Below are 8,219 nucleotides of genomic sequence, written 5' to 3'. Positions count from 1 at the left end.
AATAATTTCCAACCCATGAAAACTCCATTTGTGTCAGAGTAGAACAATGCTCCTCATGATTTTCAATGACTGACTTAGGAAGTAAATTGCCAGACTTTTCTCCTGATGTACCTACCTCTCAGTGAACTCAAACCTCCATCCTTTTAGTTAGCAGCTGAGTGTTTTCACAATTTGTACCACCCAACTCTCTTAAGAACAACTCTGACAATTCTCTAATCCTATAATGTTTGTTTTTAACCTGGCATTAGTCCAGTCCTCATATTCCCAGAACCAGAAAGAGATTTACCAGGTGTTGTGAGAGTTTATTGTGAACTTTAAGTCGGCTCGGTTTCTACTTTCTCTACCCTTTTCCTCCAGCACAGTGCCTGGTGTGTTTAACCCATTGAATTGCATGTTTCAATTTGCCAAGGCAAGGCTGGCAACATTGGAGTAATCTCAGGTTGTGAGTCAAACTACAAAGCATCCTTAGTTTAAAGTTTTCAGAAAACTTGAGTCAGTTCTATGACTACTTTTGGAAAACACTAAAATAGACTATTTAGGGCCAATGTATAATAAGAGAATCTGTTAGAAATAAGTAGCTTTTAATGAACTAATTCACTTCACAGATGGGAAGGAGAATGTTAAACAATGTGTGTGTTTGAATTTCCCAGTTTTTAAAATAAATCTCAGGAGTAGATTGTCTAGATTTGAAAAGATGTGTTCTAAACTGGTACCTGTTGAGATGTTTACTTGTATTTTACTGACCGTGCAAAGGCATTCGACTGTGTGGATCATAATAAATTATGGATAATATTTCAAAGATTGGGAATTCCAGAATGCTTACTTGTGCTCCTGCAGAAGCTGTTCACATAACAAAAGTCAGTCACTAGATCAGAACAAGAGAATACTAAATGGTTTTAAATCAGGAAAGGTGTGTGCCAGGGTTGTATCCTTCCACCATACTTATTCAATCTTTGGGCTGAGCAAATAATCTAAGAAACCAGGTTATATGAAGAGGAATTCAGCATCAGGTTTGAAGGAAGACTCATTAACAACCTGTGATATGTAGATGATACACTTTACTTGTTGAGAGTGAAGAGGACTTGAGGCATTTGCTGAGGAAGATCAAATAATACAGCCTTCAGTATGGATTATACCTCAAAGTAAAGAAAACAAAAATCCTTACAAGTGGACCAATAAACAGCATCATGATGAATGATTGAAGTTGTCAAGGAGTTCATTTTATTTGGATCTACAATCAGTGCCTATGGAAGAGATATCAAATGACATATTTTATTGGGCAAATCTGCTACAAAAGATCTCTTTAAAGTCAAGAGCAAATATGTCACTTTGAGGAGTGTCTGACTCAAGTCATGGTATTTTCAATTGCCTCATATGTATGAGAGAGTTGGACAATGAATAAGAAAAATCACTGTATTTAAATTATGGTGTTGGGAAATAATATTGAAAGTACCATGGCCTGCCAGAAAAAACAAACAAATCTGTCTTGGATGAAGTACAACAGAATGCTCCATAGAAAGGAAGATGGCAAGACTTCATGTCATATACTTTGGACAAATTATCAGGAGGGACCAGTCCCTAGAAAAGGACATCATGCTTAGTAAAAAAAAGAGGGTCAGTGTAAAAGGGGAAGACCCCAGTGAGTTGGACTGACACAGTGGCTGCATCAGTGGGTTCAAATTTAACCATGACTGTGAGGATGGCCCAGGCCTGGGCAGTGTTTTATATTGTTGTATGTAGGGTAGCCTCTACGGCACCTGACAACAACAACAACAAACTGGGCCCTAAAGCCAGAGAGGTTCATATAGCACAGGGATTCTCTTAAATGGATGAAAGTAGAAATACATTCAACCTATATCCATTACTTATACTGCATGAGAACTTTTCTAACAAAGTGTAATTTTGAAATATCACTTGTAACTTTAATTTGTGGCTCCAATAGGATTTAGAAAATATTTTTGCTGATTCATTTACCATAAAAGCGTTCCAAAACAATTAAAATCCACTGGTAAAACAAGTTTCCCAATGAACAAAAACACATTTTGATAGTGACTCCAGTTATCATGCAAAGAAAGTTTGCTGATTTCAAACCTCTATCTGGAATGAGATCTTGACAGAATAATTCTTGCAAAAATGCATAAGAAAAAAATCAGAAACGACCTAAGGGTGCCACCTAACACCGCTGACTTATTGTTAGCAAAACCTATCACTCTTGAACAGAGGACCCTATCTATGATCATCAAGGGAGAAGAGCACAAGCGAAACGAGACACCTTATCCAGAGAAGCAGCAACACCAGAGATGGAGGCAGATATGGGGACATGGAGAGAGGGAACACCTGAGGACCCTAGATTCATGGAAAGATAGGGACTGAGAGCTGGTGGCCAGGAGGTAGACTTGCAGAATGTGCCCTTTGGTGGTTTAAATTATTTTATATGCGTGAGTGTTTTGTTTTGTTTTTTAAAAAAAGAGCTAAAGTGAATAAAGACAAATACTGTTAACTGATGGTACATGGAGGGGATTATAATTATTGTAACAAAACAAGGTGTATGATTTGTTGAATGTAAAACTGATAATCTGCCCTGTAAACGTTCACTCAATTCACAATAAAAACTTTAAAAATGAAACAAACAAAAATCCCTATCACTCTATTAAGTGATATAGGAGGCAGATTTTTCAAACAGCCCATAACCTAAGAAACTCATAGCAATCTAAATAATTCAGAGTTTTTGTATCTTGCTCCATGATGATTCAAAGTTGTCAGACAAAATTCTACTTTTTAAATGATTATTTCAAAGCATTCTATTTCTGAAAGATGGGACAAACCAAACCTTAAGAAATCAGAATAAAATATAAATTGGGAACATAATGAGAAATGAGAAGTATCATTAGCAATGATTAAATGATCAAAGAAACAGTTTATTTTATTTGAACAAAATTAGCCCGAACCAGGATGACGCAGCATTAGCAGTCCTAAATGTTCACGTCACCTAATCAGAATCAGTTGCTTCATGTTTTGTTTTGTCCCATATTGAGCAACAATCAAACAAAACTTGAGACTTCCTAATGTAGCCTTGAGAAACCCCAGTTACTTAACTTTCACAGTGAAGCTCAGCTTGCAAAACAGAATTAACAAAGGGGGGGAAAGAATTAAATCTCTCGCCAATTCAAAGTACAACTTCACTTGATTACTGAGCTGGGATTTCAGATGTTCAAAAGTGAGTCTACTCTCACTTCGTGAGATTGGTTTTGTATCATTGTGGACAAGCTTCAAATTGTAAACCTCTGGATGACAAGAGTCATGACTATTATGGATTTTTATGTTTATTGTTTTAATCTGCCTTATCATAATATTTCATCTACAATCTTTTGAGGACAACAAACATATCTGGGTTTGTCTGTCCTTCTGATTTTTAATCAAGGTTGTTGCTGTTGTCATCAAGGTTAAAAGGATAGGAAAAGGAAAACAACTCTCCAATTCTTCTCATCTTCTTGTTGGTAAGTGCCTTCAATTCGGTTCTGACCCATAGCAACCTTGTATAGAGTTTCCAAAAAGCAGCTGGTGAGCTTGAACCATCAACTTTGCAGTTCAAAGAAACTTTGTAGTCTAGCACATTAACCCACAGTGCCAAACCAGGATTTACTATAATTTCATACAACTATTTATAAGTAGGTAAAACATTTTAGAAAAACTTCTACTTCATCCATATGTACACTCCTTTGAGAAGACGGAAAATAGAGAAGAGAATAAAGTATTCTGCTTCTACCTACCCAAGAAGCTTCTACCTTTTGGGATATTTATTGCAGCAGAACACATTCATGAATAATCTCTTACTGTCGAACATATATGAATATCAGGGTAGAGAGTAAGATCCCCAATGAGGATATTCTCAATATCCTCAAAGAAATACAATTTGATGGGAATACAGTCATAAATTAAGAGAAAGTTTGAAACAGATCATGCATTACATCTAGAAATATTAAGCTAGAAATGGTGATATGAAAAATAGTTATTGAAATATGTAAAAATTAAAAATGATTGTAATAGTAGCTTCTTTATTGGTAAAGAGTTGTTGTTGTTAGGTGCCATCGAGTTGGTACCGACTTATAGCGACCTTATGCACAGCAGAATGAAACAGTGCCTGATCCTGGGCCAGCCTCACAATTGTTGCTACACTTGAGCCCATTGATGCTGCCACTTTGCCAATCCATCTCGTTGGAAGTCTTCCTCTTTTTCTCTGACCCTCCACCCTAGCAAACTTAATATCTTTCTCCAGAGACTGGTCCCTCCTGACAATATGTCCAAAGTATGAGAGATGAAGTTTGGCTATCCTGGCCTCCAAGGAGCACTCTGGCTGCACTTCTTCCAACACAGATCTGTTGGTTCTTTTGGCAGCACTTTCAATATTCTCCTCCAACACCATAACTCAAAAGCATCAATTCTTCTAAGGTCTTCCTTATTCACTGTCCAGCTTTCACATGCATATGAGGTTATTGAAAATACCATGGCTTGGGCCAGGCGCACCTTAGTCCTCAAGCTGACATCTTTGCTCTGCAACACTTTAAAAAGGTCTTGTGCAGCAGATTTGCCTAAAAAGAGTGAATGAGTAAAAACTGGAAGGTCAAATCAAGTTTGTCTACCAGCATGCAGCCCAAGAGATAAAGAGAAATGAAAATATTTCCAAAAAGATCAAAGCAATGAAGATAAATCCAGAAGACTGATATGCATCTAATCAAATGTCAGAGGTAGAGAATAGAAACAATAGTGAAGTGATATTGAAAAGATAATGGCCGGAATGTCCCTTGAGAACACACCCTCAGACGCATCAAGTAAAATTTCAATGTCTATTTAAATTCTTTGCTTATTTTAAAATTTGGTTATTTGTCTTTTTATTTTTGAGATGTAAAAAATCTTTATCAGATGCATGATTTCAAATATTTTCTCCCATTAGGTGAGTTGTCTTTTCCCTTTCTTGATCGTGTCCTTTGAAGCTAGTGGGCCTAATTTTGCATTAGTAATTTTGTGTTCTTTTAAAAACAAACAAACAAAACAAGACTTTTTAACTGTGAATTGAGCGAAGGTTTACAGAACAAATCATCAATTTTACACTTCGTTACAAATCGTGCACTTGGTTTAATCTCAAATAACTGCAATCCCTTCAATGTTACATGGCTTATCCCACTTCCTCCTGTGTTTCTTATTTACATTCCTCCTTCTTTCCCAACCCTTTGGAATTTTGTTCTTGGGTAAATGTTACAAAATTAGTCTTGAACCATTCTATGGTGGTCATAACTCATTAGTGTTGTTTCGCCCCTATCATATTTATATATATGGAGTTCTGGTGTGGGACCATAGAATGGGCACTTGACCTCAAGGTCGGTTTGAACTACAAGGTTGATGGTTCAAATTCACCAGCCGCTCCTTGGAAACCCTATACAGAGTCACTATGAGTTGGAACCAACTCAATGGCACTTAACAACAACAATACCTATACATATTTAGCCACAAGTGTGAGTTTAGTTCAAAGCTTGAAGGGTGACCAAGGGTCTTAATCTCAGGGTTCCACCTGTCTCTATCTGACCAGTAAGTCTGGTCTTTTTTATTATTTTGAGTTTTGTTCCGTATTTTCCCACTTTCTATCCATGACATTCTAATATCATTCTTCAGAGCCGTTGGTAGTGTTAGCCAGGTATCCTCTATTTCTTCTGGTCTGAGGAGACCGATGTTCACGTGTTCCATTAGTCTATTGGACTAATTGTTTCTAAGTGTCTTCAATTTTCATCACTCTTCATTTCTTCAGACATGTAGAGACCAATAGATGCTCCATAGATGGCCACTCATGAGCTTTTAAGATCCCAGTTGCTACTCACCCAAGTAGGATATAGAACATTATCTTTGTGGACTATAGTATGTCAATCGGCCAAGGTGGCTATGGTCATGAGGCCCCAGTCCCAGCAATTCATTCCCTCAAGGTGTTTGGTAATGTCTAAGAAGTTTTCATAACATTGCCTCCTCTGTGCTTCATCACCTTCATGGATAAGTTTGCAGCAAAAGTAAATACTATCCGCATGTACAAATAGCCTCTGTCAAACCTTCATATATTTGTGAATACACTCCCACTCTTCCTCCTACCTGGTCAGCCTGTGTATCTCTATTAATGTATCTAAACATGATCACCATTATTGCAGGATTGTGTCTATAACCAGGAGTCCTGGTGTGGCACTGTGGGCTAATGCATCAGACTGCAAAGTCGTTTGAACTTCAAGGTCGGTTGTTCAAGCTCACAAGCTGCTCCTTGGAAACCCTATACAGGGTTGCTATGGGTCGGCATCAACTCAAAAGCACTTAACAACAACAACAACCTCTGTTCCCTTTACGTCTTGCACTGCTTCCCGTGTCTTCCCCTGTGTTCACTAGTCTTCTGTCAACCATTTTCTTCTGTGTATTTATTGCCTTCCCTTGCATTCATGTTAACATGTGCCAACCTTGTAGACAGTGAATTATTCCCTCTTCTTTCACACCCTTGGTAACCATCAAAGAATGCTTCTTTTAATGTAAAAACCTTTTCTTGTCTTTTTACAATAGTGGTCTCATATAACATTTGTTCTTTTGTTGTTGACAAATTTCACACAACACAGTGTCCTCCAGGTTCATTCCTATTATGAATTGTTTCTCATATTCATCATTCTTCTTCAATTCCATTGTGTGTGTACCGAAGTTTTAAAATCCATTCTTACACTGATGTATGTTTACGCAGTCTTCATCTACTTAGGTGTTGCTAATAGTGCTGCCATGAACATGGGTGTGCACATAGCTATTAGTGTTGTGGCTCTTATTTCTCTAGGATAGACACAATGTAGCATGATTACTGGGTCATGTGGCATCTTTGTGTTTCAGTGTAGGATAAGCACTAGACTGGTAACTGGAAGGTTCAAACCCACCAGCCCCTCTTTGGAAACCCTATACAGCGTCACTGTGAGTTGGAACCGACTCTATGGCACTTAACAACAACAACAACATGGTATTTCTATTTCTAACTTTTTGAGGAAGCATCACACCATTTTGCCCAGTGATTGCATCATTTTACAGGCCCACCAGCAGTGTTTGAGGGTTCCAGTTTCTCCAAAACCTTGCCAGCATTTGTAGTTTTCTGGTTTTCAAACTTCATTATTAATGCTGGGGTGAGATGATATCTCCTGGTTGTTTTGAATTGCATCTGGTATGGTGTTGTGGGCTTATACGTCACACTGCAAAGTCATTTGAACTGCAAGGTCGGTGGCTCAAGTTCACCAGCTGCTCCTTGGAAACCCTATACAGGATCGCTATGGGTCGGCATCAACTTGCTGACACAACAGTAGCTAATTGGAGTCCTGGTATGGCACTATGCGTCAATGTGCCGGATTGCAGGTCAGTTTGAACTGCAAAGTCAGTGGTCCAAGCTCACTAACTGTTCCTTGGAAACCCTATACAGGGTCATTTTGAGTTGGAACTGACTCAAGGGAACTTAAGAACAACAACAACAGCTATTTCTCTTGTTTTTGGTTGCCTGAATGTTTTCTTTGGTGAAGTGGCTTTTCATGTCCTCTGTCCATTTTGAAATTGGATTATTTGTCTTCTTATTAAGGTATTGAAGTGTTCTATAAATTTTAGACAATAGCTCCTTGTCTGATATGCCGCTGCCAAAAAATTTCTCCTAGTCTGTGGGTTCTTTTTATACACCTTTGGTGAAATCTTTGAATGAACATACTGTTACGTTGTTGTTAGGTGCCTTTGTTCCCACTCATAGCAACCCCACGCACAACAAAACAAAACACTGCCCAGTCCGGCGGCATTTTCACAATTGTTGCTATGCTTGAGCCCTATGTTGCTGCCACTGTGTCAGTCCATCTTGTTGGGGGTTTTACTCTTTTTCATGGACCCTCCACTTTTCCAAGCATGATGCCCTTCTCTAGGGACTGATACTTCCTGACAACATGTTCAAGTACAAGAAACAAAGTCTCACCATCCTTGCTTCTAAGGAGTATCTGGCTATACTTTTTCCAACATATGCTTGTTTGTTTTTCTGGAAGTCCATGGTACTTTCAATATTCTTCTCCAACACCAAATTCAAATGCATTGATTCTTCTACATCTTCCTTGTTCACTGCCCAAATTTCACATGCATATGAGGTGACTGAAAATACCATGGCTTAGATCAGGTGCACCTTAATCCTCAAATTG

This window comes from Chrysochloris asiatica, unplaced genomic scaffold (assembly GCF_000296735.1).
Source record: "Chrysochloris asiatica unplaced genomic scaffold, ChrAsi1.0 scaffold00003, whole genome shotgun sequence".
In the NCBI taxonomy this organism is placed as follows: Eukaryota; Metazoa; Chordata; class Mammalia; order Afrosoricida; family Chrysochloridae; genus Chrysochloris; species Chrysochloris asiatica.
This window is presented reverse-complemented; position numbering follows the sequence as displayed.